General features: G+C 47.5%; 25 non-coding genes across 25 annotated transcripts; all 25 read right to left on the bottom strand.

Moving 5' to 3' along the window:
- Positions 1-164: 164 nt before the first annotated feature.
- On the bottom strand, positions 165-237 carry TRNAV-CAC (transfer RNA valine (anticodon CAC)). Its single transcript has one exon. It is a non-coding gene; the product is annotated as a tRNA-Val (tRNA).
- A 420-nt stretch (positions 238-657) lies between these two features.
- On the bottom strand, positions 658-729 carry TRNAP-UGG (transfer RNA proline (anticodon UGG)). Its single transcript has one exon. It is a non-coding gene; the product is annotated as a tRNA-Pro (tRNA).
- A 1,315-nt stretch (positions 730-2,044) lies between these two features.
- On the bottom strand, positions 2,045-2,117 carry TRNAV-CAC (transfer RNA valine (anticodon CAC)). The gene has a single exon. It is a non-coding gene; the product is annotated as a tRNA-Val (tRNA).
- Positions 2,118-3,924: 1,807 nt separating this feature from the next.
- Positions 3,925-3,997, bottom strand: TRNAV-CAC (transfer RNA valine (anticodon CAC)). Its single transcript has one exon. It is a non-coding gene; the product is annotated as a tRNA-Val (tRNA).
- A 1,798-nt stretch (positions 3,998-5,795) lies between these two features.
- Positions 5,796-5,868, bottom strand: TRNAV-CAC (transfer RNA valine (anticodon CAC)). Its single transcript has one exon. It is a non-coding gene; the product is annotated as a tRNA-Val (tRNA).
- Positions 5,869-6,288: 420 nt separating this feature from the next.
- Positions 6,289-6,360, bottom strand: TRNAP-UGG (transfer RNA proline (anticodon UGG)). The gene has a single exon. It is a non-coding gene; the product is annotated as a tRNA-Pro (tRNA).
- Positions 6,361-7,675: 1,315 nt separating this feature from the next.
- Positions 7,676-7,748, bottom strand: TRNAV-CAC (transfer RNA valine (anticodon CAC)). Its single transcript has one exon. It is a non-coding gene; the product is annotated as a tRNA-Val (tRNA).
- A 420-nt stretch (positions 7,749-8,168) lies between these two features.
- TRNAP-UGG (transfer RNA proline (anticodon UGG)) lies at positions 8,169-8,240 on the bottom strand. Its single transcript has one exon. It is a non-coding gene; the product is annotated as a tRNA-Pro (tRNA).
- Positions 8,241-9,555: 1,315 nt separating this feature from the next.
- On the bottom strand, positions 9,556-9,628 carry TRNAV-CAC (transfer RNA valine (anticodon CAC)). Its single transcript has one exon. It is a non-coding gene; the product is annotated as a tRNA-Val (tRNA).
- A 420-nt stretch (positions 9,629-10,048) lies between these two features.
- TRNAP-UGG (transfer RNA proline (anticodon UGG)) lies at positions 10,049-10,120 on the bottom strand. Its single transcript has one exon. It is a non-coding gene; the product is annotated as a tRNA-Pro (tRNA).
- Positions 10,121-11,435: 1,315 nt separating this feature from the next.
- TRNAV-CAC (transfer RNA valine (anticodon CAC)) lies at positions 11,436-11,508 on the bottom strand. Its single transcript has one exon. It is a non-coding gene; the product is annotated as a tRNA-Val (tRNA).
- Positions 11,509-13,303: 1,795 nt separating this feature from the next.
- TRNAV-CAC (transfer RNA valine (anticodon CAC)) lies at positions 13,304-13,376 on the bottom strand. The gene has a single exon. It is a non-coding gene; the product is annotated as a tRNA-Val (tRNA).
- A 420-nt stretch (positions 13,377-13,796) lies between these two features.
- Positions 13,797-13,868, bottom strand: TRNAP-UGG (transfer RNA proline (anticodon UGG)). The gene has a single exon. It is a non-coding gene; the product is annotated as a tRNA-Pro (tRNA).
- A 1,315-nt stretch (positions 13,869-15,183) lies between these two features.
- On the bottom strand, positions 15,184-15,256 carry TRNAV-CAC (transfer RNA valine (anticodon CAC)). Its single transcript has one exon. It is a non-coding gene; the product is annotated as a tRNA-Val (tRNA).
- A 420-nt stretch (positions 15,257-15,676) lies between these two features.
- Positions 15,677-15,748, bottom strand: TRNAP-UGG (transfer RNA proline (anticodon UGG)). Its single transcript has one exon. It is a non-coding gene; the product is annotated as a tRNA-Pro (tRNA).
- Positions 15,749-17,063: 1,315 nt separating this feature from the next.
- On the bottom strand, positions 17,064-17,135 carry TRNAV-CAC (transfer RNA valine (anticodon CAC)). The gene has a single exon. It is a non-coding gene; the product is annotated as a tRNA-Val (tRNA).
- A 1,802-nt stretch (positions 17,136-18,937) lies between these two features.
- TRNAV-CAC (transfer RNA valine (anticodon CAC)) lies at positions 18,938-19,010 on the bottom strand. The gene has a single exon. It is a non-coding gene; the product is annotated as a tRNA-Val (tRNA).
- A 420-nt stretch (positions 19,011-19,430) lies between these two features.
- On the bottom strand, positions 19,431-19,502 carry TRNAP-UGG (transfer RNA proline (anticodon UGG)). Its single transcript has one exon. It is a non-coding gene; the product is annotated as a tRNA-Pro (tRNA).
- A 1,315-nt stretch (positions 19,503-20,817) lies between these two features.
- Positions 20,818-20,889, bottom strand: TRNAV-CAC (transfer RNA valine (anticodon CAC)). The gene has a single exon. It is a non-coding gene; the product is annotated as a tRNA-Val (tRNA).
- A 1,802-nt stretch (positions 20,890-22,691) lies between these two features.
- On the bottom strand, positions 22,692-22,764 carry TRNAV-CAC (transfer RNA valine (anticodon CAC)). Its single transcript has one exon. It is a non-coding gene; the product is annotated as a tRNA-Val (tRNA).
- A 420-nt stretch (positions 22,765-23,184) lies between these two features.
- Positions 23,185-23,256, bottom strand: TRNAP-UGG (transfer RNA proline (anticodon UGG)). The gene has a single exon. It is a non-coding gene; the product is annotated as a tRNA-Pro (tRNA).
- A 1,315-nt stretch (positions 23,257-24,571) lies between these two features.
- Positions 24,572-24,644, bottom strand: TRNAV-CAC (transfer RNA valine (anticodon CAC)). Its single transcript has one exon. It is a non-coding gene; the product is annotated as a tRNA-Val (tRNA).
- Positions 24,645-25,064: 420 nt separating this feature from the next.
- TRNAP-UGG (transfer RNA proline (anticodon UGG)) lies at positions 25,065-25,136 on the bottom strand. The gene has a single exon. It is a non-coding gene; the product is annotated as a tRNA-Pro (tRNA).
- A 1,325-nt stretch (positions 25,137-26,461) lies between these two features.
- On the bottom strand, positions 26,462-26,534 carry TRNAV-CAC (transfer RNA valine (anticodon CAC)). The gene has a single exon. It is a non-coding gene; the product is annotated as a tRNA-Val (tRNA).
- A 420-nt stretch (positions 26,535-26,954) lies between these two features.
- TRNAP-UGG (transfer RNA proline (anticodon UGG)) lies at positions 26,955-27,026 on the bottom strand. Its single transcript has one exon. It is a non-coding gene; the product is annotated as a tRNA-Pro (tRNA).
- Between the last annotated feature and the right edge of the window lie 873 nt (positions 27,027-27,899).

Below are 27,899 nucleotides of genomic sequence, written 5' to 3'. Positions count from 1 at the left end.
GCCCCATATACAGAATACATGTGAGGATGCTTGCCTTCCCAGTGTATTTCTCAAGCTCTTGAGAGCATATGCTATTTCCATGGGAACGCAAATAAGTTCATACTTTACATTTGTGTGTGACAAAAGGGGAAAAAAACTATTTTGTGTAAAATGCCAGCAGAGAGTGTTTCTGCCCGGTCTCGAACCGGGGACCTTTCGCGTGTGAGGCGAACGTGATAACCACTACACTACAGAAACAGCTGCTTGCTCACCTTTGTAGGGACTGGGAGAACAGGTGCAAAGGGCAGTGCAAGTGGACCTGCTTAAAGACTAATCAAATGCCTTGCGCCTGAAGCTCACACAATCCAGCCTAAAACATACGTCCTATCAAGCATGCGCACATATACAAGTATGCCAGCTGAGGGCCTATGCAGCGTACAGAGGGAAGGACATATTTCCACTTTGAGATCGGACGGCCAAAACTCACAAGCAAATCAAGGAATGTTACTGAGAGCTAACAGAGAACACAAAGTGCTTGTCGCAAGGACATGGCACGCAAAGAGGTTCAGGAAGTGAATTGTTCATCGACTACTGCTTACCGAGAAAACCAGAGAGTCTGTCCAATGAAAATAACATTGAAAAAACAAAAAAAAGGAGCTCAAGTTAACCACCTTGATTGGGCTCGTCCGGGATTTGAACCCGGGACCTCTCGCACCCAAAGCGAGAATCATACCCCTAGACCAACGAGCCACGGTCCTTTGAGCATTTGACGGAATTGTCCTCAGCGTTTGCACCCCCCTTAGGATTCGAGGCCAAGAATGCCTATTCCTGAAGTTTGTTCCTGCCGCTGAAAGCCTTGTCGGTGTATGAGCCAAATGAATGCCCCAGTCGGCACGCTCTGACTGTCTTCACAGGTCTCCTCCTCATCCCGAAGGTTGGTGGCCCATTGACATCAGGGTGGAAGGTGCTTGCGATACACTGTTCCTTCCTTCCTTCCTTCCTTCCTTTATTCCTCTTATGCTGTTTATGTAATAAGAGGGGACGATACACAGAAGAGAGAAAGTGGCCCAACACACTAGACTAGCAGTCTTCTGATCAATCTGCAGCTGGCAAGGTGGGGGAGAGCCTTTATTTTGCACCTGCTGGGATCTGCATTGGCAGAAGCTCTGAGGGCTGGGCCTTTCCTTTTGCCTGTAAAAACAAAAAGCAGCCCTCCTCCCTCCAGCCCTGAGAGCATGGGCGTGACACTGGAAAAAGCAGCATCTCCCCTTTGGTAAAGATGACCATTGCACAGCTGCTCACTCAGAGCTCGATCGTGCTCGATCAGGCGAGATATATTTAGGTCACCAGCAAAGTCTGTTCTCTTTTCTTGCGTAGGGTGAGCATTCACAGAGCCCAGCTTCGTTGACAAGAGTGCAAAAGGTGTATACTAAAAGCTTTCTGCTTTACTTGAGCGCCATGGCCGTTATTATATTTTGGCTGCTCCAAGCAATCTCTGTCCAGCCGATGCAAATTTCCAGCTCAAATTTTCCCAGCACTCAAAAAGTCCCTCCTCCCGCCAGCTCTGCTTTCAGGAAGTTCAGCAGAAGCAGTCCAACTTCTGTTCCCACTTCAGAGGAAAAGCTTTCTCGGGCCAGAGAAAGCCAGGGAATCACTGTACCGGCAAGTGCATTTCTTACAACTGGTAATCCCTCAGAACACAGAAATGAAGAAGCTGTATATGAAAATGTATTATTTCTTTGGTACACTAACCTATGTAACTAATATGGACCATTTCAGAGGACGGAGCGGACCCAACTGTGATCCCAGAGACCCAAATACCCAGCAGTAGGGAAAATAAATCCTCTCTGTGCTCTGCAACATTACATACACAAAATGCAAGCGCGTGCATTTTTTTATTGGCCCCATATACAGAATACATGTGAGGATGCTTGCCTTCCCAGTGTATTTCTCAAGCTCTTGAGAGCATATGCTATTTCCATGGGAACGCAAATAAGTTCATACTTTACATTTGTGTGTGACAAAAGGGGAAAAAAACTATTTTGTGTAAAATGCCAGCAGAGAGTGTTTCTGCCCGGTCTCGAACCGGGGACCTTTCGCGTGTGAGGCGAACGTGATAACCACTACACTACAGAAACAGCTGTTTGCTCACCTTTGTAGGGACTGGGAGAACAGGTGCAAAGGGCAGTGCAAGTGGACCTGCTTAAAGACTAATCAAATGCCTTGCGCCTGAAGCTCACACAATCCAGCCTAAAACATACGTCCTATCAAGCATGCGCACATATACAAGTATGCCAGCTGAGGGCCTATGCAGCGTACAGAGGGAAGGACATATTTCCACTTTGAGATCGGACGGCCAAAACTCACAAGCAAATCAAGGAATGTTACTGAGAGCTAACAGAGAACACAAAGTGCTTGTCGCAAGGACATGGCACGCAAAGAGGTTCAGGAAGTGAATTGTTCATCGACTACTGCTTACCGAGAAAACCAGAGAGTCTGTCCAATGAAAATAACATTGAAAAAACAAAAAAAAGGAGCTCAAGTTAACCACCTTGATTGGGCTCGTCTGGGATTTGAACCCGGGACCTCTCGCACCCAAAGCGAGAATCATACCCCTAGACCAACGAGCCACGGTCCTTTGAGCATTTGACGGAATTGTCCTCAGCGTTTGCACCCCCCTTAGGATTCGAGGCCAAGAATGCCTATTCCTGAAGTTTGTTCCTGCCGCTGAAAGCCTTGTCGGTGTATGAGCCAAATGAATGCCCCAGTCGGCACGCTCTGACTGTCTTCACAGGTCTCCTCCTCATCCCGAAGGTTGGTGGCCCATTGACATCAGGGTGGAAGGTGCTTGCGATACACTGTTCCTTCCTTCCTTCCTTCCTTCCTTTATTCCTCTTATGCTGTTTATGTAATAAGAGGGGACGATACACAGAAGAGAGAAAGTGGCCCAACACACTAGACTAGCAGTCTTCTGATCAATCTGCAGCTGGCAAGGTGGGGGAGAGCCTTTATTTTGCACCTGCTGGGATCTGCATTGGCAGAAGCTCTGAGGGCTGGGCCTTTCCTTTTGCCTGTAAAAACAAAAAGCAGCCCTCCTCCCTCCAGCCCTGAGAGCATGGGCGTGACACTGGAAAAAGCAGCATCTCCCCTTTGGTAAAGATGACCATTGCACAGCTGCTCACTCAGAGCTCGATCGTGCTCGATCAGGCGAGATATATTTAGGTCACCAGCAAAGTCTGTTCTCTTTTCTTGCGTAGGGTGAGCATTCACAGAGCCCAGCTTCGTTGACAAGAGTGCAAAAGGTGTATACTAAAAGCTTTCTGCTTTACTTGAGCGCCATGGCCGTTATTATATTTTGGCTGCTCCAAGCAATCTCTGTCCAGCCGATGCAAATTTCCAGCTCAAATTTTCCCAGCACTCAAAAAGTCCCTCCTCCCGCCAGCTCTGCTTTCAGGAAGTTCAGCAGAAGCAGTCCAACTTCTGTTCCCACTTCAGAGGAAAAGCTTTCTCGGGCCAGAGAAAGCCAGGGAATCACTGTACCGGCAAGTGCATTTCTTACAACGGGTAATCCCTCAGAACACAGAAATGAAGAAGCTGTATATGAAAATGTATTATTTCTTTGGTACACTAACCTATGTAACTAATATGGACCATTTCAGAGGACGGAGCGGACCCAACTGTGATCCCAGAGACCCAAATACCCAGCAGTAGGGAAAATAAATCCTCTCTGTGCTCTGCAACATTACATACACAAAATGCAAGCGCGTGCATTTTTTTATTGGCCCCATATACAGAATACATGTGAGGATGCTTGCCTTCCCAGTGTATTTCTCAAGCTCTTGAGAGCATATGCTATTTCCATGGGAACGCAAATAAGTTCATACTTTACATTTGTGTGTGACAAAAGGGGAAAAAAACTATTTTGTGTAAAATGCCAGCAGAGAGTGTTTCTGCCCGGTCTCGAACCGGGGACCTTTCGCGTGTGAGGCGAACGTGATAACCACTACACTACAGAAACAGCTGCTTGCTCACCTTTGTAGGGACTGGGAGAACAGGTGCAAAGGGCAGTGCAAGTGGACCTGCTTAAAGACTAATCAAATGCCTTGCGCCTGAAGCTCACACAATCCAGCCTAAAACATACGTCCTATCAAGCATGCGCACATATACAAGTATGCCAGCTGAGGGCCTATGCAGCGTACAGAGGGAAGGACATATTTCCACTTTGAGATCGGACGGCCAAAACTCACAAGCAAATCAAGGAATGTTACTGAGAGCTAACAGAGAACACAAAGTGCTTGTCGCAAGGACATGGCACGCAAAGAGGTTCAGGAAGTGAATTGTTCATCGACTACTGCTTACCGAGAAAACCAGAGAGTCTGTCCAATGAAAATAACATTGAAAAAACAAAAAAAAGGAGCTCAAGTTAACCACCTTGATTGGGCTCTAAATCCCGGGACCTCTCGCACCCAAAGCGAGAATCATACCCCTAGACCAACGAGCCACGGTCCTTTGAGCATTTGACGGAATTGTCCTCAGCGTTTGCACCCCCCTTAGGATTCGAGGCCAAGAATGCCTATTCCTGAAGTTTGTTCCTGCCGCTGAAAGCCTTGTCGGTGTATGAGCCAAATGAATGCCCCAGTCGGCACGCTCTGACTGTCTTCACAGGTCTCCTCCTCATCCCGAAGGTTGGTGGCCCATTGACATCAGGGTGGAAGGTGCTTGCGATACACTGTTCCTTCCTTCCTTCCTTCCTTCCTTTATTCCTCTTATGCTGTTTATGTAATAAGAGGGGACGATACACAGAAGAGAGAAAGTGGCCCAACACACTAGACTAGCAGTCTTCTGATCAATCTGCAGCTGGCAAGGTGGGGGAGAGCCTTTATTTTGCACCTGCTGGGATCTGCATTGGCAGAAGCTCTGAGGGCTGGGCCTTTCCTTTTGCCTGTAAAAACAAAAAGCAGCCCTCCTCCCTCCAGCCCTGAGAGCATGGGCGTGACACTGGAAAACGCAGCATCTCCCCTTTGGTAAAGATGACCATTGCACAGCTGCTCACTCAGAGCTCGATCGTGCTCGATCAGGCGAGATATATTTAGGTCACCAGCAAAGTCTGTTCTCTTTTCTTGCGTAGGGTGAGCATTCACAGAGCCCAGCTTCGTTGACAAGAGTGCAAAAGGTGTATACTAAAAGCTTTCTGCTTTACTTGAGCGCCATGGCCGTTATTATATTTTGGCTGCTCCAAGCAATCTCTGTCCAGCCGATGCAAATTTCCAGCTCAAATTTTCCCAGCACTCAAAAAGTCCCTCCTCCCGCCAGCTCTGCTTTCAGGAAGTTCAGCAGAAGCAGTCCAACTTCTGTTCCCACTTCAGAGGAAAAGCTTTCTCGGGCCAGAGAAAGCCAGGGAATCACTGTACCGGCAAGTGCATTTCTTACAACTGGTAATCCCTCAGAACACAGAAATGAAGAAGCTGTATATGAAAATGTATTATTTCTTTGGTACACTAACCTATGTAACTAATATGGACCATTTCAGAGGACGGAGCGGACCCAACTGTGATCCCAGAGACCCAAATACCCAGCAGTAGGGAAAATAAATCCTCTCTGTGCTCTGCAACATTACATACACAAAATGCAAGCGCATGCATTTTTTTATTGGCCCCATATACAGAATACATGTGAGGATGCTTGCCTTCCCAGTGTATTTCTCAAGCTCTTGAGAGCATATGCTATTTCCATGGGAACGCAAATAAGTTCATACTTTACATTTGTGTGTGACAAAAGGGGAAAAAAACTATTTTGTGTAAAATGCCAGCAGAGAGTGTTTCTGCCCGGTCTCGAACCGGGGACCTTTCGCGTGTGAGGCGAACGTGATAACCACTACACTACAGAAACAGCTGCTTGCTCACCTTTGTAGGGACTGGGAGAACAGGTGCAAAGGGCAGTGCAAGTGGACCTGCTTAAAGACTAATCAAATGCCTTGCGCCTGAAGCTCACACAATCCAGCCTAAAACATACGTCCTATCAAGCATGCGCACATATACAAGTATGCCAGCTGAGGGCCTATGCAGCGTACAGAGGGAAGGACATATTTCCACTTTGAGATCGGACGGCCAAAACTCACAAGCAAATCAAGGAATGTTACTGAGAGCTAACAGAGAACACAAAGTGCTTGTCGCAAGGACATGGCACGCAAAGAGGTTCAGGAAGTGAATTGTTCATCGACTACTGCTTACCGAGAAAACCAGAGAGTCTGTCCAATGAAAATAACATTGAAAAAACAAAAAAAAGGAGCTCAAGTTAACCACCTTGATTGGGCTCGTCCGGGATTTGAACCCGGGACCTCTCGCACCCAAAGCGAGAATCATACCCCTAGACCAACGAGCCACGGTCCTTTGAGCATTTGACGGAATTGTCCTCAGCGTTTGCACCCCCCTTAGGATTCGAGGCCAAGAATGCCTATTCCTGAAGTTTGTTCCTGCCGCTGAAAGCCTTGTCGGTGTATGAGCCAAATGAATGCCCCAGTCGGCACGCTCTGACTGTCTTCACAGGTCTCCTCCTCATCCCGAAGGTTGGTGGCCCATTGACATCAGGGTGGAAGGTGCTTGCGATACACTGTTCCTTCCTTCCTTCCTTCCTTCCTTTATTCCTCTTATGCTGTTTATGTAATAAGAGGGGACGATACACAGAAGAGAGAAAGTGGCCCAACACACTAGACTAGCAGTCTTCTGATCAATCTGCAGCTGGCAAGGTGGGGGAGAGCCTTTATTTTGCACCTGCTGGGATCTGCATTGGCAGAAGCTCTGAGGGCTGGGCCTTTCCTTTTGCCTGTAAAAACAAAAAGCAGCCCTCCTCCCTCCAGCCCTGAGAGCATGGGCGTGACACTGGAAAAAGCAGCATCTCCCCTTTGGTAAAGATGACCATTGCACAGCTGCTCACTCAGAGCTCGATCGTGCTCGATCAGGCGAGATATATTTAGGTCACCAGCAAAGTCTGTTCTCTTTTCTTGCGTAGGGTGAGCATTCACAGAGCCCAGCTTCGTTGACAAGAGTGCAAAAGGTGTATACTAAAAGCTTTCTGCTTTACTTGAGCGCCATGGCCGTTATTATATTTTGGCTGCTCCAAGCAATCTCTGTCCAGCCGATGCAAATTTCCAGCTCAAATTTTCCCAGCACTCAAAAAGTCCCTCCTCCCGCCAGCTCTGCTTTCAGGAAGTTCAGCAGAAGCAGTCCAACTTCTGTTCCCACTTCAGAGGAAAAGCTTTCTCGGGCCAGAGAAAGCCAGGGAATCACTGTACCGGCAAGTGCATTTCTTACAACTGGTAATCCCTCAGAACACAGAAATGAAGAAGCTGTATATGAAAATGTATTATTTCTTTGGTACACTAACCTATGTAACTAATATGGACCATTTCAGAGGACGGAGCGGACCCAACTGTGATCCCAGAGACCCAAATACCCAGCAGTAGGGAAAATAAATCCTCTCTGTGCTCTGCAACATTACATACACAAAATGCAAGCGCGTGCATTTTTTTATTGGCCCCATATACAGAATACATGTGAGGATGCTTGCCTTCCCAGTGTATTTCTCAAGCTCTTGAGAGCATATGCTATTTCCATGGGAACGCAAATAAGTTCATACTTTACATTTGTGTGTGACAAAAGGGGAAAAAAACTATTTTGTGTAAAATGCCAGCAGAGAGTGTTTCTGCCCGGTCTCGAACCGGGGACCTTTCGCGTGTGAGGCGAACGTGATAACCACTACACTACAGAAACAGCTGCTTGCTCACCTTTGTAGGGACTGGGAGAACAGGTGCAAAGGGCAGTGCAAGTGGACCTGCTTAAAGACTAATCAAATGCCTTGCGCCTGAAGCTCACACAATCCAGCCTAAAACATACGTCCTATCAAGCATGCGCACATATACAAGTATGCCAGCTGAGGGCCTATGCAGCGTACAGAGGGAAGGACATATTTCCACTTTGAGATCGGACGGCCAAAACTCACAAGCAAATCAAGGAATGTTACTGAGAGCTAACAGAGAACACAAAGTGCTTGTCGCAAGGACATGGCACGCAAAGAGGTTCAGGAAGTGAATTGTTCATCGACTACTGCTTACCGAGAAAACCAGAGAGTCTGTCCAATGAAAATAACATTGAAAAAACAAAAAAGAGGAGCTCAAGTTAACCACCTTGATTGGGCTCGTCCGGGATTTGAACCCGGGACCTCTCGCACCCAAAGCGAGAATCATACCCCTAGACCAACGAGCCACGGTCCTTTGAGCATTTGACGGAATTGTCCTCAGCGTTTGCACCCCCCTTAGGATTCGAGGCCAAGAATGCCTATTCCTGAAGTTTGTTCCTGCCGCTGAAAGCCTTGTCGGTGTATGAGCCAAATGAATGCCCCAGTCGGCACGCTCTGACTGTCTTCACAGGTCTCCTCCTCATCCCGAAGGTTGGTGGCCCATTGACATCAGGGTGGAAGGTGCTTGCGATACACTGTTCCTTCCTTCCTTCCTTCCTTCCTTTATTCCTCTTATGCTGTTTATGTAATAAGAGGGGACGATACACAGAAGAGAGAAAGTGGCCCAACACACTAGACTAGCAGTCTTCTGATCAATCTGCAGCTGGCAAGGTGGGGGAGAGCCTTTATTTTGCACCTGCTGGGATCTGCATTGGCAGAAGCTCTGAGGGCTGGGCCTTTCCTTTTGCCTGTAAAAACAAAAAGCAGCCCTCCTCCCTCCAGCCCTGAGAGCATGGGCGTGACACTGGAAAAAGCAGCATCTCCCCTTTGGTAAAGATGACCATTGCACAGCTGCTCACTCAGAGCTCGATCGTGCTCGATCAGGCGAGATATATTTAGGTCACCAGCAAAGTCTGTTCTCTTTTCTTGCGTAGGGTGAGCATTCACAGAGCCCAGCTTCGTTGACAAGAGTGCAAAAGGTGTATACTAAAAGCTTTCTGCTTTACTTGAGCGCCATGGCCGTTATTATATTTTGGCTGCTCCAAGCAATCTCTGTCCAGCCGATGCAAATTTCCAGCTCAAATTTTCCCAGCACTCAAAAAGTCCCTCCTCCCGCCAGCTCTGCTTTCAGGAAGTTCAGCAGAAGCAGTCCAACTTCTGTTCCCACTTCAGAGGAAAAGCTTTCTCGGGCCAGAGAAAGCCAGGGAATCACTGTACCGGCAAGTGCATTTCTTACAACGGGTAATCCCTCAGAACACAGAAATGAAGAAGCTGTATATGAAAATGTATTATTTCTTTGGTACACTAACCTATGTAACTAATATGGACCATTTCAGAGGACGGAGCGGACCCAACTGTGATCCCAGAGACCCAAATACCCAGCAGTAGGGAAAATAAATCCTCTCTGTGCTCTGCAACATTACATACACAAAATGCAAGCGCGTGCATTTTTTTATTGGCCCCATATACAGAATACATGTGAGGATGCTTGCCTTCCCAGTGTATTTCTCAAGCTCTTGAGAGCATATGCTATTTCCATGGGAACGCAAATAAGTTCATACTTTACATTTGTGTGTGACAAAAGGGGAAAAAAACTATTTTGTGTAAAATGCCAGCAGAGAGTGTTTCTGCCCGGTCTCGAACCGGGGACCTTTCGCGTGTGAGGCGAACGTGATAACCACTACACTACAGAAACAGCTGCTTGCTCACCTTTGTAGGGACTGGGAGAACAGGTGCAAAGGGCAGTGCAAGTGGACCTGCTTAAAGACTAATCAAATGCCTTGCGCCTGAAGCTCACACAATCCAGCCTAAAACATACGTCCTATCAAGCATGCGCACATATACAAGTATGCCAGCTGAGGGCCTATGCAGCGTACAGAGGGAAGGACATATTTCCACTTTGAGATCGGACGGCCAAAACTCACAAGCAAATCAAGGAATGTTACTGAGAGCTAACAGAGAACACAAAGTGCTTGTCGCAAGGACATGGCACGCAAAGAGGTTCAGGAAGTGAATTGTTCATCGACTACTGCTTACCGAGAAAACCAGAGAGTCTGTCCAATGAAAATAACATTGAAAAAACAAAAAAAAGGAGCTCAAGTTAACCACCTTGATTGGGCTCGTCCGGGATTTGAACCCGGGACCTCTCGCACCCAAAGCGAGAATCATACCCCTAGACCAACGAGCCACGGTCCTTTGAGCATTTGACGGAATTGTCCTCAGCGTTTGCACCCCCCTTAGGATTCGAGGCCAAGAATGCCTATTCCTGAAGTTTGTTCCTGCCGCTGAAAGCCTTGTCGGTGTATGAGCCAAATGAATGCCCCAGTCGGCACGCTCTGACTGTCTTCACAGGTCTCCTCCTCATCCCGAAGGTTGGTGGCCCATTGACATCAGGGTGGAAGGTGCTTGCGATACACTGTTCCTTCCTTCCTTCCTTCCTTCCTTTATTCCTCTTATGCTGTTTATGTAATAAGAGGGGACGATACACAGAAGAGAGAAAGTGGCCCAACACACTAGACTAGCAGTCTTCTGATCAATCTGCAGCTGGCAAGGTGGGGGAGAGCCTTTATTTTGCACCTGCTGGGATCTGCATTGGCAGAAGCTCTGAGGGCTGGGCCTTTCCTTTTGCCTGTAAAAACAAAAAGCAGCCCTCCTCCCTCCAGCCCTGAGAGCATGGGCGTGACACTGGAAAAAGCAGCATCTCCCCTTTGGTAAAGATGACCATTGCACAGCTGCTCACTCAGAGCTCGATCGTGCTCGATCAGGCGAGATATATTTAGGTCACCAGCAAAGTCTGTTCTCTTTTCTTGCGTAGGGTGAGCATTCACAGAGCCCAGCTTCGTTGACAAGAGTGCAAAAGGTGTATACTAAAAGCTTTCTGCTTTACTTGAGCGCCATGGCCGTTATTATATTTTGGCTGCTCCAAGCAATCTCTGTCCAGCCGATGCAAATTTCCAGCTCAAATTTTCCCAGCACTCAAAAAGTCCCTCCTCCCGCCAGCTCTGCTTTCAGGAAGTTCAGCAGAAGCAGTCCAACTTCTGTTCCCACTTCAGAGGAAAAGCTTTCTCGGGCCAGAGAAAGCCAGGGAATCACTGTACCGGCAAGTGCATTTCTTACAACTGGTAATCCCTCAGAACACAGAAATGAAGAAGCTGTATATGAAAATGTATTATTTCTTTGGTACACTAACCTATGTAACTAATATGGACCATTTCAGAGGACGGAGCGGACCCAACTGTGATCCCAGAGACCCAAATACCCAGCAGTAGGGAAAATAAATCCTCTCTGTGCTCTGCAACATTACATACACAAAATGCAAGCGCGTGCATTTTTTTATTGGCCCCATATACAGAATACATGTGAGGATGCTTGCCTTCCCAGTGTATTTCTCAAGCTCTTGAGAGCATATGCTATTTCCATGGGAACGCAAATAAGTTCATACTTTACATTTGTGTGTGACAAAAGGGGAAAAAAACTATTTTGTGTAAAATGCCAGCAGAGAGTGTTTCTGCCCGGTCTCGAACCGGGGACCTTTCGCGTGTGAGGCGAACGTGATAACCACTACACTACAGAAACAGCTGCTTGCTCACCTTTGTAGGGACTGGGAGAACAGGTGCAAAGGGCAGTGCAAGTGGACCTGCTTAAAGACTAATCAAATGCCTTGCGCCTGAAGCTCACACAATCCAGCCTAAAACATACGTCCTATCAAGCATGCGCACATATACAAGTATGCCAGCTGAGGGCCTATGCAGCGTACAGAGGGAAGGACATATTTCCACTTTGAGATCGGACGGCCAAAACTCACAAGCAAATCAAGGAATGTTACTGAGAGCTAACAGAGAACACAAAGTGCTTGTCGCAAGGACATGGCACGCAAAGAGGTTCAGGAAGTGAATTGTTCATCGACTACTGCTTACCGAGAAAACCAGAGAGTCTGTCCAATGAAAATAACATTGAAAAAACAAAAAAAAGGAGCTCAAGTTAACCACCTTGATTGGGCTCGGGGACCTCTCGCACCCAAAGCGAGAATCATACCCCTAGACCAACGAGCCACGGTCCTTTGAGCATTTGACGGAATTGTCCTCAGCGTTTGCACCCCCCTTAGGATTCGAGGCCAAGAATGCCTATTCCTGAAGTTTGTTCCTGCCGCTGAAAGCCTTGTCGGTGTATGAGCCAAATGAATGCCCCAGTCGGCACGCTCTGACTGTCTTCACAGGTCTCCTCCTCATCCCGAAGGTTGGTGGCCCATTGACATCAGGGTGGAAGGTGCTTGCGATACACTGTTCCTTCCTTCCTTCCTTCCTTCCTTCCTTTATTCCTCTTATGCTGTTTATGTAATAAGAGGGGACGATACACAGAAGAGAGAAAGTGGCCCAACACACTAGACTAGCAGTCTTCTGATCAATCTGCAGCTGGCAAGGTGGGGGAGAGCCTTTATTTTGCACCTGCTGGGATCTGCATTGGCAGAAGCTCTGAGGGCTGGGCCTTTCCTTTTGCCTGTAAAAACAAAAAGCAGCCCTCCTCCCTCCAGCCCTGAGAGCATGGGCGTGACACTGGAAAAAGCAGCATCTCCCCTTTGGTAAAGATGACCATTGCACAGCTGCTCACTCAGAGCTCGATCGTGCTCGATCAGGCGAGATATATTTAGGTCACCAGCAAAGTCTGTTCTCTTTTCTTGCGTAGGGTGAGCATTCACAGAGCCCAGCTTCGTTGACAAGAGTGCAAAAGGTGTATACTAAAAGCTTTCTGCTTTACTTGAGCGCCATGGCCGTTATTATATTTTGGCTGCTCCAAGCAATCTCTGTCCAGCCGATGCAAATTTCCAGCTCAAATTTTCCCAGCACTCAAAAAGTCCCTCCTCCCGCCAGCTCTGCTTTCAGGAAGTTCAGCAGAAGCAGTCCAACTTCTGTTCCCACTTCAGAGGAAAAGCTTTCTCGGGCCAGAGAAAGCCAGGGAATCACTGTACCGGCAAGTGCATTTCTTACAACTGGTAATCCCTCAGAACACAGAAATGAAGAAGCTGTATATGAAAATGTATTATTTCTTTGGTACACTAACCTATGTAACTAATATGGACCATTTCAGAGGACGGAGCGGACCCAACTGTGATCCCAGAGACCCAAATACCCAGCAGTAGGGAAAATAAATCCTCTCTGTGCTCTGCAACATTACATACACAAAATGCAAGCGCGTGCATTTTTTTATTGGCCCCATATACAGAATACATGTGAGGATGCTTGCCTTCCCAGTGTATTTCTCAAGCTCTTGAGAGCATATGCTATTTCCATGGGAACGCAAATAAGTTCATACTTTACATTTGTGTGTGACAAAAGGGGAAAAAAACTATTTTGTGTAAAATGCCAGCAGAGAGTGTTTCTGCCCGGTCTCGAACCGGGGACCTTTCGCGTGTGAGGCGAACGTGATAACCACTACACTACAGAAACAGCTGCTTGCTCACCTTTGTAGGGACTGGGAGAACAGGTGCAAAGGGCAGTGCAAGTGGACCTGCTTAAAGACTAATCAAATGCCTTGCGCCTGAAGCTCACACAATCCAGCCTAAAACATACGTCCTATCAAGCATGCGCACATATACAAGTATGCCAGCTGAGGGCCTATGCAGCGTACAGAGGGAAGGACATATTTCCACTTTGAGATCGGACGGCCAAAACTCACAAGCAAATCAAGGAATGTTACTGAGAGCTAACAGAGAACACAAAGTGCTTGTCGCAAGGACATGGCACGCAAAGAGGTTCAGGAAGTGAATTGTTCATCGACTACTGCTTACCGAGAAAACCAGAGAGTCTGTCCAATGAAAATAACATTGAAAAAACAAAAAAAAGGAGCTCAAGTTAACCACCTTGATTGGGCTCGTCCGGGATTTGAACCCGGGACCTCTCGCACCCAAAGCGAGAATCATACCCCTAGACCAACGAGCCACGGTCCTTTGAGCATTTGACGGAATTGTCCTCAGCGTTTGCACCCCCCTTAGGATTCGAGGCCAAGAATGCCTATTCCTGAAGTTTGTTCCTGCCGCTGAAAGCCTTGTCGGTGTATGAGCCAAATGAATGCCCCAGTCGGCACGCTCTGACTGTCTTCACAGGTCTCCTCCTCATCCCGAAGGTTGGTGGCCCATTGACATCAGGGTGGAAGGTGCTTGCGATACACTGTTCCTTCCTTCCTTCCTTCCTTCCTTTATTCCTCTTATGCTGTTTATGTAATAAGAGGGGACGATACACAGAAGAGAGAAAGTGGCCCAACACACTAGACTAGCAGTCTTCTGATCAATCTGCAGCTGGCAAGGTGGGGGAGAGCCTTTATTTTGCACCTGCTGGGATCTGCATTGGCAGAAGCTCTGAGGGCTGGGCCTTTCCTTTTGCCTGTAAAAACAAAAAGCAGCCCTCCTCCCTCCAGCCCTGAGAGCATGGGCGTGACACTGGAAAAAGCAGCATCTCCCCTTTGGTAAAGATGACCATTGCACAGCTGCTCACTCAGAGCTCGATCGTGCTCGATCAGGCGAGATATATTTAGGTCACCAGCAAAGTCTGTTCTCTTTTCTTGCGTAGGGTGAGCATTCACAGAGCCCAGCTTCGTTGACAAGAGTGCAAAAGGTGTATACTAAAAGCTTTCTGCTTTACTTGAGCGCCATGGCCGTTATTATATTTTGGCTGCTCCAAGCAATCTCTGTCCAGCCGATGCAAATTTCCAGCTCAAATTTTCCCAGCACTCAAAAAGTCCCTCCTCCCGCCAGCTCTGCTTTCAGGAAGTTCAGCAGAAGCAGTCCAACTTCTGTTCCCACTTCAGAGGAAAAGCTTTCTCGGGCCAGAGAAAGCCAGGGAATCACTGTACCGGCAAGTGCATTTCTTACAACTGGTAATCCCTCAGAACACAGAAATGAAGAAGCTGTATATGAAAATGTATTATTTCTTTGGTACACTAACCTATGTAACTAATATGGACCATTTCAGAGGACGGAGCGGACCCAACTGTGATCCCAGAGACCCAAATACCCAGCAGTAGGGAAAATAAATCCTCTCTGTGCTCTGCAACATTACATACACAAAATGCAAGCGCGTGCATTTTTTTATTGGCCCCATATACAGAATACATGTGAGGATGCTTGCCTTCCCAGTGTATTTCTCAAGCTCTTGAGAGCATATGCTATTTCCATGGGAACGCAAATAAGTTCATACTTTACATTTGTGTGTGACAAAAGGGGAAAAAAACTATTTTGTGTAAAATGCCAGCAGAGAGTGTTTCTGCCCGGTCTCGAACCGGGGACCTTTCGCGTGTGAGGCGAACGTGATAACCACTACACTACAGAAACAGCTGCTTGCTCACCTTTGTAGGGACTGGGAGAACAGGTGCAAAGGGCAGTGCAAGTGGACCTGCTTAAAGACTAATCAAATGCCTTGCGCCTGAAGCTCACACAATCCAGCCTAAAACATACGTCCTATCAAGCATGCGCACATATACAAGTATGCCAGCTGAGGGCCTATGCAGCGTACAGAGGGAAGGACATATTTCCACTTTGAGATCGGACGGCCAAAACTCACAAGCAAATCAAGGAATGTTACTGAGAGCTAACAGAGAACACAAAGTGCTTGTCGCAAGGACATGGCACGCAAAGAGGTTCAGGAAGTGAATTGTTCATCGACTACTGCTTACCGAGAAAACCAGAGAGTCTGTCCAATGAAAATAACATTGAAAAAACAAAAAAAAGGAGCTCAAGTTAACCACCTTGATTGGGCTCGTCCGGGATTTGAACCCGGGACCTCTCGCACCCAAAGCGAGAATCATACCCCTAGACCAACGAGCCACGGTCCTTTGAGCATTTGACGGAATTGTCCTCAGCGTTTGCACCCCCCTTAGGATTCGAGGCCAAGAATGCCTATTCCTGAAGTTTGTTCCTGCCGCTGAAAGCCTTGTCGGTGTATGAGCCAAATGAATGCCCCAGTCGGCACGCTCTGACTGTCTTCACAGGTCTCCTCCTCATCCCGAAGGTTGGTGGCCCATTGACATCAGGGTGGAAGGTGCTTGCGATACACTGTTCCTTCCTTCCTTCCTTCCTTCCTTTATTCCTCTTATGCTGTTTATGTAATAAGAGGGGACGATACACAGAAGAGAGAAAGTGGCCCAACACACTAGACTAGCAGTCTTCTGATCAATCTGCAGCTGGCAAGGTGGGGGAGAGCCTTTATTTTGCACCTGCTGGGATCTGCATTGGCAGAAGCTCTGAGGGCTGGGCCTTTCCTTTTGCCTGTAAAAACAAAAAGCAGCCCTCCTCCCTCCAGCCCTGAGAGCATGGGCGTGACACTGGAAAAAGCAGCATCTCCCCTTTGGTAAAGATGACCATTGCACAGCTGCTCACTCAGAGCTCGATCGTGCTCGATCAGGCGAGATATATTTAGGTCACCAGCAAAGTCTGTTCTCTTTTCTTGCGTAGGGTGAGCATTCACAGAGCCCAGCTTCGTTGACAAGAGTGCAAAAGGTGTATACTAAAAGCTTTCTGCTTTACTTGAGCGCCATGGCCGTTATTATATTTTGGCTGCTCCAAGCAATCTCTGTCCAGCCGATGCAAATTTCCAGCTCAAATTTTCCCAGCACTCAAAAAGTCCCTCCTCCCGCCAGCTCTGCTTTCAGGAAGTTCAGCAGAAGCAGTCCAACTTCTGTTCCCACTTCAGAGGAAAAGCTTTCTCGGGCCAGAGAAAGCCAGGGAATCACTGTACCGGCAAGTGCATTTCTTACAACTGGTAATCCCTCAGAACACAGAAATGAAGAAGCTGTATATGAAAATGTATTATTTCTTTGGTACACTAACCTATGTAACTAATATGGACCATTTCAGAGGACGGAGCGGACCCAACTGTGATCCCAGAGACCCAAATACCCAGCAGTAGGGAAAATAAATCCTCTCTGTGCTCTGCAACATTACATACACAAAATGCAAGCGCGTGCATTTTTTTATTGGCCCCATATACAGAATACATGTGAGGATGCTTGCCTTCCCAGTGTATTTCTCAAGCTCTTGAGAGCATATGCTATTTCCATGGGAACGCAAATAAGTTCATACTTTACATTTGTGTGTGACAAAAGGGGAAAAAAACTATTTTGTGTAAAATGCCAGCAGAGAGTGTTTCTGCCCGGTCTCGAACCGGGGACCTTCGCGTGTGAGGCGAACGTGATAACCACTACACTACAGAAACAGCTGCTTGCTCACCTTTGTAGGGACTGGGAGAACAGGTGCAAAGGGCAGTGCAAGTGGACCTGCTTAAAGACTAATCAAATGCCTTGCGCCTGAAGCTCACACAATCCAGCCTAAAACATACGTCCTATCAAGCATGCGCACATATACAAGTATGCCAGCTGAGGGCCTATGCAGCGTACAGAGGGAAGGACATATTTCCACTTTGAGATCGGACGGCCAAAACTCACAAGCAAATCAAGGAATGTTACTGAGAGCTAACAGAGAACACAAAGTGCTTGTCGCAAGGACATGGCACGCAAAGAGGTTCAGGAAGTGAATTGTTCATCGACTACTGCTTACCGAGAAAACCAGAGAGTCTGTCCAATGAAAATAACATTGAAAAAACAAAAAAAAGGAGCTCAAGTTAACCACCTTGATTGGGCTCTAAATCCCGGGACCTCTCGCACCCAAAGCGAGAATCATACCCCTAGACCAACGAGCCACGGTCCTTTGAGCATTTGACGGAATTGTCCTCAGCGTTTGCACCCCCCTTAGGATTCGAGGCCAAGAATGCCTATTCCTGAAGTTTGTTCCTGCCGCTGGAAGCCTTGTCGGTGTATGAGCCAAATGAATGCCCCAGTCGGCACGCTCTGACTGTCTTCACAGGTCTCCTCCTCATCCCGAAGGTTGGTGGCCCATTGACATCAGGGTGGAAGGTGCTTGCGATACACTGTTCCTTCCTTCCTTCCTTCCTTCCTTCCTTTATTCCTCTTATGCTGTTTATGTAATAAGAGGGGACGATACACAGAAGAGAGAAAGTGGCCCAACACACTAGACTAGCAGTCTTCTGATCAATCTGCAGCTGGCAAGGTGGGGGAGAGCCTTTATTTTGCACCTGCTGGGATCTGCATTGGCAGAAGCTCTGAGGGCTGGGCCTTTCCTTTTGCCTGTAAAAACAAAAAGCAGCCCTCCTCCCTCCAGCCCTGAGAGCATGGGCGTGACACTGGAAAAAGCAGCATCTCCCCTTTGGTAAAGATGACCATTGCACAGCTGCTCACTCAGAGCTCGATCGTGCTCGATCAGGCGAGATATATTTAGGTCACCAGCAAAGTCTGTTCTCTTTTCTTGCGTAGGGTGAGCATTCACAGAGCCCAGCTTCGTTGACAAGAGTGCAAAAGGTGTATACTAAAAGCTTTCTGCTTTACTTGAGCGCCATGGCCGTTATTATATTTTGGCTGCTCCAAGCAATCTCTGTCCAGCCGATGCAAATTTCCAGCTCAAATTTTCCCAGCACTCAAAAAGTCCCTCCTCCCGCCAGCTCTGCTTTCAGGAAGTTCAGCAGAAGCAGTCCAACTTCTGTTCCCACTTCAGAGGAAAAGCTTTCTCGGGCCAGAGAAAGCCAGGGAATCACTGTACCGGCAAGTGCATTTCTTACAACTGGTAATCCCTCAGAACACAGAAATGAAGAAGCTGTATATGAAAATGTATTATTTCTTTGGTACACTAACCTATGTAACTAATATGGACCATTTCAGAGGACGGAGCGGACCCAACTGTGATCCCAGAGACCCAAATACCCAGCAGTAGGGAAAATAAATCCTCTCTGTGCTCTGCAACATTACATACACAAAATGCAAGCGCGTGCATTTTTTTATTGGCCCCATATACAGAATACATGTGAGGATGCTTGCCTTCCCAGTGTATTTCTCAAGCTCTTGAGAGCATATGCTATTTCCATGGGAACGCAAATAAGTTCATACTTTACATTTGTGTGTGACAAAAGGGGAAAAAAACTATTTTGTGTAAAATGCCAGCAGAGAGTGTTTCTGCCCGGTCTCGAACCGGGGACCTTTCGCGTGTGAGGCGAACGTGATAACCACTACACTACAGAAACAGCTGCTTGCTCACCTTTGTAGGGACTGGGAGAACAGGTGCAAAGGGCAGTGCAAGTGGACCTGCTTAAAGACTAATCAAATGCCTTGCGCCTGAAGCTCACACAATCCAGCCTAAAACATACGTCCTATCAAGCATGCGCACATATACAAGTATGCCAGCTGAGGGCCTATGCAGCGTACAGAGGGAAGGACATATTTCCACTTTGAGATCGGACGGCCAAAACTCACAAGCAAATCAAGGAATGTTACTGAGAGCTAACAGAGAACACAAAGTGCTTGTCGCAAGGACATGGCACGCAAAGAGGTTCAGGAAGTGAATTGTTCATCGACTACTGCTTACCGAGAAAACCAGAGAGTCTGTCCAATGAAAATAACATTGAAAAAACAAAAAAAAGGAGCTCAAGTTAACCACCTTGATTGGGCTCGTCCGGGATTTGAACCCGGGACCTCTCGCACCCAAAGCGAGAATCATACCCCTAGACCAACGAGCCACGGTCCTTTGAGCATTTGACGGAATTGTCCTCAGCGTTTGCACCCCCCTTAGGATTCGAGGCCAAGAATGCCTATTCCTGAAGTTTGTTCCTGCCGCTGAAAGCCTTGTCGGTGTATGAGCCAAATGAATGCCCCAGTCGGCACGCTCTGACTGTCTTCACAGGTCTCCTCCTCATCCCGAAGGTTGGTGGCCCATTGACATCAGGGTGGAAGGTGCTTGCGATACACTGTTCCTTCCTTCCTTCCTTCCTTCCTTTATTCCTCTTATGCTGTTTATGTAATAAGAGGGGACGATACACAGAAGAGAGAAAGTGGCCCAACACACTAGACTAGCAGTCTTCTGATCAATCTGCAGCTGGCAAGGTGGGGGAGAGCCTTTATTTTGCACCTGCTGGGATCTGCATTGGCAGAAGCTCTGAGGGCTGGGCCTTTCCTTTTGCCTGTAAAAACAAAAAGCAGCCCTCCTCCCTCCAGCCCTGAGAGCATGGGCGTGACACTGGAAAAAGCAGCATCTCCCCTTTGGTAAAGATGACCATTGCACAGCTGCTCACTCAGAGCTCGATCGTGCTCGATCAGGCGAGATATATTTAGGTCACCAGCAAAGTCTGTTCTCTTTTCTTGCGTAGGGTGAGCATTCACAGAGCCCAGCTTCGTTGACAAGAGTGCAAAAGGTGTATACTAAAAGCTTTCTGCTTTACTTGAGCGCCATGGCCGTTATTATATTTTGGCTGCTCCAAGCAATCTCTGTCCAGCCGATGCAAATTTCCAGCTCAAATTTTCCCAGCACTCAAAAAGTCCCTCCTCCCGCCAGCTCTGCTTTCAGGAAGTTCAGCAGAAGCAGTCCAACTTCTGTTCCCACTTCAGAGGAAAAGCTTTCTCGGGCCAGAGAAAGCCAGGGAATCACTGTACCGGCAAGTGCATTTCTTACAACTGGTAATCCCTCAGAACACAGAAATGAAGAAGCTGTATATGAAAATGTATTATTTCTTTGGTACACTAACCTATGTAACTAATATGGACCATTTCAGAGGACGGAGCGGACCCAACTGTGATCCCAGAGACCCAAATACCCAGCAGTAGGGAAAATAAATCCTCTCTGTGCTCTGCAACATTACATACACAAAATGCAAGCGCGTGCATTTTTTTATTGGCCCCATATACAGAATACATGTGAGGATGCTTGCCTTCCCAGTGTATTTCTCAAGCTCTTGAGAGCATATGCTATTTCCATGGGAACGCAAATAAGTTCATACTTTACATTTGTGTGTGACAAAAGGGGAAAAAAACTATTTTGTGTAAAATGCCAGCAGAGAGTGTTTCTGCCCGGTCTCGAACCGGGGACCTTCGCGTGTGAGGCGAACGTGATAACCACTACACTACAGAAACAGCTGCTTGCTCACCTTTGTAGGGACTGGGAGAACAGGTGCAAAGGGCAGTGCAAGTGGACCTGCTTAAAGACTAATCAAATGCCTTGCGCCTGAAGCTCACACAATCCAGCCTAAAACATACGTCCTATCAAGCATGCGCACATATACAAGTATGCCAGCTGAGGGCCTATGCAGCGTACAGAGGGAAGGACATATTTCCACTTTGAGATCGGACGGCCAAAACTCACAAGCAAATCAAGGAATGTTACTGAGAGCTAACAGAGAACACAAAGTGCTTGTCGCAAGGACATGGCACGCAAAGAGGTTCAGGAAGTGAATTGTTCATCGACTACTGCTTACCGAGAAAACCAGAGAGTCTGTCCAATGAAAATAACATTGAAAAAACAAAAAAAAGGAGCTCAAGTTAACCACCTTGATTGGGCTCTAAATCCCGGGACCTCTCGCACCCAAAGCGAGAATCATACCCCTAGACCAACGAGCCACGGTCCTTTGAGCATTTGACGGAATTGTCCTCAGCGTTTGCACCCCCCTTAGGATTCGAGGCCAAGAATGCCTATTCCTGAAGTTTGTTCCTGCCGCTGGAAGCCTTGTCGGTGTATGAGCCAAATGAATGCCCCAGTCGGCACGCTCTGACTGTCTTCACAGGTCTCCTCCTCATCCCGAAGGTTGGTGGCCCATTGACATCAGGGTGGAAGGTGCTTGCGATACACTGTTCCTTCCTTCCTTCCTTCCTTCCTTCCTTTATTCCTCTTATGCTGTTTATGTAATAAGAGGGGACGATACACAGAAGAGAGAAAGTGGCCCAACACACTAGACTAGCAGTCTTCTGATCAATCTGCAGCTGGCAAGGTGGGGGAGAGCCTTTATTTTGCACCTGCTGGGATCTGCATTGGCAGAAGCTCTGAGGGCTGGGCCTTTCCTTTTGCCTGTAAAAACAAAAAGCAGCCCTCCTCCCTCCAGCCCTGAGAGCATGGGCGTGACACTGGAAAAAGCAGCATCTCCCCTTTGGTAAAGATGACCATTGCACAGCTGCTCACTCAGAGCTCGATCGTGCTCGATCAGGCGAGATATATTTAGGTCACCAGCAAAGTCTGTTCTCTTTTCTTGCGTAGGGTGAACATTCACAGAGCCCAGCTTCGTTGACAAGAGTGCAAAAGGTGTATACTAAAAGCTTTCTGCTTTACTTGAGCGCCATGGCCGTTATTATATTTTGGCTGCTCCAAGCAATCTCTGTCCAGCCGATGCAAATTTCCAGCTCAAATTTTCCCAGCACTCAAAAAGTCCCTCCTCCCGCCAGCTCTGCTTTCAGGAAGTTCAGCAGAAGCAGTCCAACTTCTGTTCCCACTTCAGAGGAAAAGCTTTCTCGGGCCAGAGAAAGCCAGGGAATCACTGTACCGGCAAGTGCATTTCTTACAACTGGTAATCCCTCAGAACACAGAAATGAAGAAGCTGTATATGAAAATGTATTATTTCTTTGGTACACTAACCTATGTAACTAATATGGACCATTTCAGAGGACGGAGCGGACCCAACTGTGATCCCAGAGACCCAAATACCCAGCAGTAGGGAAAATAAATCCTCTCTGTGCTCTGCAACATTACATACACAAAATGCAAGCGCGTGCATTTTTTTATTGGCCCCATATACAGAATACATGTGAGGATGCTTGCCTTCCCAGTGTATTTCTCAAGCTCTTGAGAGCATATGCTATTTCCATGGGAACGCAAATAAGTTCATACTTTACATTTGTGTGTGACAAAAGGGGAAAAAAACTATTTTGTGTAAAATGCCAGCAGAGAGTGTTTCTGCCCGGTCTCGAACCGGGGACCTTTCGCGTGTGAGGCGAACGTGATAACCACTACACTACAGAAACAGCTGCTTGCTCACCTTTGTAGGGACTGGGAGAACAGGTGCAAAGGGCAGTGCAAGTGGACCTGCTTAAAGACTAATCAAATGCCTTGCGCCTGAAGCTCACACAATCCAGCCTAAAACATACGTCCTATCAAGCAGGCGCACATATACAAGTATGCCAGCTGAGGGCCTATGCAGCGTACAGAGGGAAGGACATATTTCCACTTTGAGATCGGACGGCCAAAACTCACAAGCAAATCAAGGAATGTTACTGAGAGCTAACAGAGAACACAAAGTGCTTGTCGCAAGGACATGGCACGCAAAGAGGTTCAGGAAGTGAATTGTTCATCGACTACTGCTTACCGAGAAAACCAGAGAGTCTGTCCAATGAAAATAACATTGAAAAAACAAAAAAAAGGAGCTCAAGTTAACCACCTTGATTGGGCTCGTCCGGGATTTGAACCCGGGACCTCTCGCACCCAAAGCGAGAATCATACCCCTAGACCAACGAGCCACGGTCCTTTGAGCATTTGACGGAATTGTCCTCAGCGTTTGCACCCCCCTTAGGATTCGAGGCCAAGAATGCCTATTCCTGAAGTTTGTTCCTGCCGCTGAAAGCCTTGTCGGTGTATGAGCCAAATGAATGCCCCAGTCGGCACGCTCTGACTGTCTTCACAGGTCTCCTCCTCATCCCGAAGGTTGGTGGCCCATTGACATCAGGGTGGAAGGTGCTTGCGATACACTGTTCCTTCCTTCCTTCCTTCCTTCCTTTATTCCTCTTATGCTGTTTATGTAATAAGAGGGGACGATACACAGAAGAGAGAAAGTGGCCCAACACACTAGACTAGCAGTCTTCTGATCAATCTGCAGCTAGCAAGGTGGGGGAGAGCCTTTATTTTGCACCTGCTGGGATCTGCATTGGCAGAAGCTCTGAGGGCTGGGCCTTTCCTTTTGCCTGTAAAAACAAAAAGCAGCCCTCCTCCCTCCAGCCCTGAGAGCATGGGCGTGACACTGGAAAAAGCAGCATCTCCCCTTTGGTAAAGATGACCATTGCACAGCTGCTCACTCAGAGCTCGATCGTGCTCGATCAGGCGAGATATATTTAGGTCACCAGCAAAGTCTGTTCTCTTTTCTTGCGTAGGGTGAGCATTCACAGAGCCCAGCTTCGTTGACAAGAGTGCAAAAGGTGTATACTAAAAGCTTTCTGCTTTACTTGAGCGCCATGGCCGTTATTATATTTTGGCTGCTCCAAGCAATCTCTGTCCAGCCGATGCAAATTTCCAGCTCAAATTTTCCCAGCACTCAAAAAGTCCCTCCTCCCGCCAGCTCTGCTTTCAGGAAGTTCAGCAGAAGCAGTCCAACTTCTGTTCCCACTTCAGAGGAAAAGCTTTCTCGGGCCAGAGAAAGCCAGGGAATCACTGTACCGGCAAGTGCATTTCTTACAACTGGTAATCCCTCAGAACACAGAAATGAAGAAGCTGTATATGAAAATGTATTATTTCTTTGGTACACTAACCTATGTAACTAATATGGACCATTTCAGAGGACGGAGCGGACCCAACTGTGATCCCAGAGACCCAAATACCCAGCAGTAGGGAAAATAAATCCTCTCTGTGCTCTGCAACATTACATACACAAAATGCAAGCGCGTGCATTTTTTTATTGGCCCCATATACAGAATACATGTGAGGATGCTTGCCTTCCCAGTGTATTTCTCAAGCTCTTGAGAGCATATGCTATTTCCATGGGAACGCAAATAAGTTCATACTTTACATTTGTGTGTGACAAAAGGGGAAAAAAACTATTTTGTGTAAAATGCCAGCAGAGAGTGTTTCTGCCCGGTCTCGAACCGGGGACCTTTCGCGTGTGAGGCGAACGTGATAACCACTACACTACAGAAACAGCTGCTTGCTCACCTTTGTAGGGACTGGGAGAACAGGTGCAAAGGGCAGTGCAAGTGGACCTGCTTAAAGACTAATCAAATGCCTTGCGCCTGAAGCTCACACAATCCAGCCTAAAACATACGTCCTATCAAGCATGCGCACATATACAAGTATGCCAGCTGAGGGCCTATGCAGCGTACAGAGGGAAGGACATATTTCCACTTTGAGATCGGACGGCCAAAACTCACAAGCAAATCAAGGAATGTTACTGAGAGCTAACAGAGAACACAAAGTGCTTGTCGCAAGGACATGGCACGCAAAGAGGTTCAGGAAGTGAATTGTTCATCGACTACTGCTTACCGAGAAAACCAGAGAGTCTGTCCAATGAAAATAACATTGAAAAAACAAAAAAAAGGAGCTCAAGTTAACCACCTTGATTGGGCTCGTCCGGGATTTGAACCCGGGACCTCTCGCACCCAAAGCGAGAATCATACCCCTAGACCAACGAGCCACGGTCCTTTGAGCATTTGACGGAATTGTCCTCAGCGTTTGCACCCCCCTTAGGATTCGAGGCCAAGAATGCCTATTCCTGAAGTTTGTTCCTGCCGCTGAAAGCCTTGTCGGTGTATGAGCCAAATGAATGCCCCAGTCGGCACGCTCTGACTGTCTTCACAGGTCTCCTCCTCATCCCGAAGGTTGGTGGCCCATTGACATCAGGGTGGAAGGTGCTTGCGATACACTGTTCCTTCCTTCCTTCCTTCCTTCCTTTATTCCTCTTATGCTGTTTATGTAATAAGAGGGGACGATACACAGAAGAGAGAAAGTGGCCCAACACACTAGACTAGCAGTCTTCTGATCAATCTGCAGCTGGCAAGGTGGGGGAGAGCCTTTATTTTGCACCTGCTGGGATCTGCATTGGCAGAAGCTCTGAGGGCTGGGCCTTTCCTTTTGCCTGTAAAAACAAAAAGCAGCCCTCCTCCCTCCAGCCCTGAGAGCATGGGCGTGACACTGGAAAAAGCAGCATCTCCCCTTTGGTAAAGATGACCATTGCACAGCTGCTCACTCAGAGCTCGATCGTGCTCGATCAGGCTCGATCAGGCGAGATATATTTAGGTCACCAGCAAAGTCTGTTCTCTTTTCTTGCGTAGGGTGAGCATTCACAGAGCCCAGCTTCGTTGACAAGAGTGCAAAAGGTGTATACTAAAAGCTTTCTGCTTTACTTGAGCGCCATGGCCGTTATTATATTTTGGCTGCTCCAAGCAATCTCTGTCCAGCCGATGCAAATTTCCAGCTCAAATTTTCCCAGCACTCAAAAAGTCCCTCCTCCCGCCAGCTCTGCTTTCAGGAAGTTCAGCAGAAGCAGTCCAACTTCTGTTCCCACTTCAGAGGAAAAGCTTTCTCGGGCCAGAGAAAGCCAGGGAATCACTGTACCGGCAAGTGCATTTCTTACAACTGGTAATCCCTCAGAACACAGAAATGAAGAAGCTGTATATGAAAATGTATTATTTCTTTGGTACACTAACCTATGTAACTAATATGGACCATTTCAGAGGACGGAGCGGACCCAACTGTGATCCCAGAGACCCAAATACCCAGCAGTAGGGAAAATAAATCCTCTCTGTGCTCTGCAACATTACATACACAAAATGCAAGCGCGTGCATTTTTTTATTGGCCCCATATACAGAATACATGTGAGGATGCTTGCCTTCCCAGTGTATTTCTCAAGCTCTTGAGAGCATATGCTATTTCCATGGGAACGCAAATAAGTTCATACTTTACATTTGTGTGTGACAAAAGGGGAAAAAAACTATTTTGTGTAAAATGCCAGCAGAGAGTGTTTCTGCCCGGTCTCGAACCAGGGACCTTTCGCGTGTGAGGCGAACGTGATAACCACTACACTACAGAAACAGCTGCTTGCTCACCTTTGTAGGGACTGGGAGAACAGGTGCAAAGGGCAGTGCAAGTGGACCTGCTTAAAGACTAATCAAATGCCTTGCGCCTGAAGCTCACACAATCCAGCCTAAAACATACGTCCTATCAAGCATGCGCACATATACAAGTATGCCAGCTGAGGGCCTATGCAGCGTACAGAGGGAAGGACATATTTCCACTTTGAGATCGGACGGCCAAAACTCACAAGCAAATCAAGGAATGTTACTGAGAGCTAACAGAGAACACAAAGTGCTTGTCGCAAGGACATGGCACGCAAAGAGGTTCAGGAAGTGAATTGTTCATCGACTACTGCTTACCGAGAAAACCAGAGAGTCTGTCCAATGAAAATAACATTGAAAAAACAAAAAAAAGGAGCTCAAGTTAACCACCTTGATTTGGCTCTTCCGGGATTTGAACCCGGGACCTCTCGCACCCAAAGCGAGAATCATACCCCTAGACCAACGAGCCACGGTCCTTTGAGCATTTGACGGAATTGTCCTCAGCGTTTGCACCCCCCTTAGGATTCGAGGCCAAGAATGCCTATTCCTGAAGTTTGTTCCTGCCGCTGAAAGCCTTGTCGGTGTATGAGCCAAATGAATGCCCCAGTCGGCACGCTCTGACTGTCTTCACAGGTCTCCTCCTCATCCCGAAGGTTGGTGGCCCATTGACATCAGGGTGGAAGGTGCTTGCGATACACTGTTCCTTCCTTCCTTCCTTCCTTCCTTTATTCCTCTTATGCTGTTTATGTAATAAGAGGGGACGATACACAGAAGAGAGAAAGTGGCCCAACACACTAGACTAGCAGTCTTCTGATCAATCTGCAGCTGGCAAGGTGGGGGAGAGCCTTTATTTTGCACCTGCTGGGATCTGCATTGGCAGAAGCTCTGAGGGCTGGGCCTTTCCTTTTGCCTGTAAAAACAAAAAGCAGCCCTCCTCCCTCCAGCCCTGAGAGCATGGGCGTGACACTGGAAAAAGCAGCATCTCCCCTTTGGTAAAGATGACCATTGCACAGCTGCTCACTCAGAGCTCGATCGTGCTCGATCAGGCGAGATATATTTAGGTCACCAGCAAAGTCTGTTCTCTTTTCTTGCGTAGGGTGAGCATTCACAGAGCCCAGCTTCGTTGACAAGAGTGCAAAAGGTGTATACTAAAAGCTTTCTGCTTTACTTGAGCGCCATGGCCGTTATTATATTTTGGCTGCTCCAAGCAATCTCTGTCCAGCCGATGCAAATTTCCAGCTCAAATTTTCCCAGCACTCAAAAAGTCCCTCCTCCCGCCAGCTCTGCTTTCAGGAAGTTCAGCAGAAGCAGTCCAACTTCTGTTCCCACTTCAGAGGAAAAG

The sequence above is a fragment of the Ambystoma mexicanum genome, chromosome 2q (genome assembly GCF_040938575.1).
Source record: "Ambystoma mexicanum isolate Mex_15411 chromosome 2q, UKY_AmexF1_1, whole genome shotgun sequence".
Taxonomy (NCBI): Eukaryota; Metazoa; Chordata; class Amphibia; order Caudata; family Ambystomatidae; genus Ambystoma; species Ambystoma mexicanum.
This window is presented reverse-complemented; position numbering and strand designations above follow the sequence as displayed.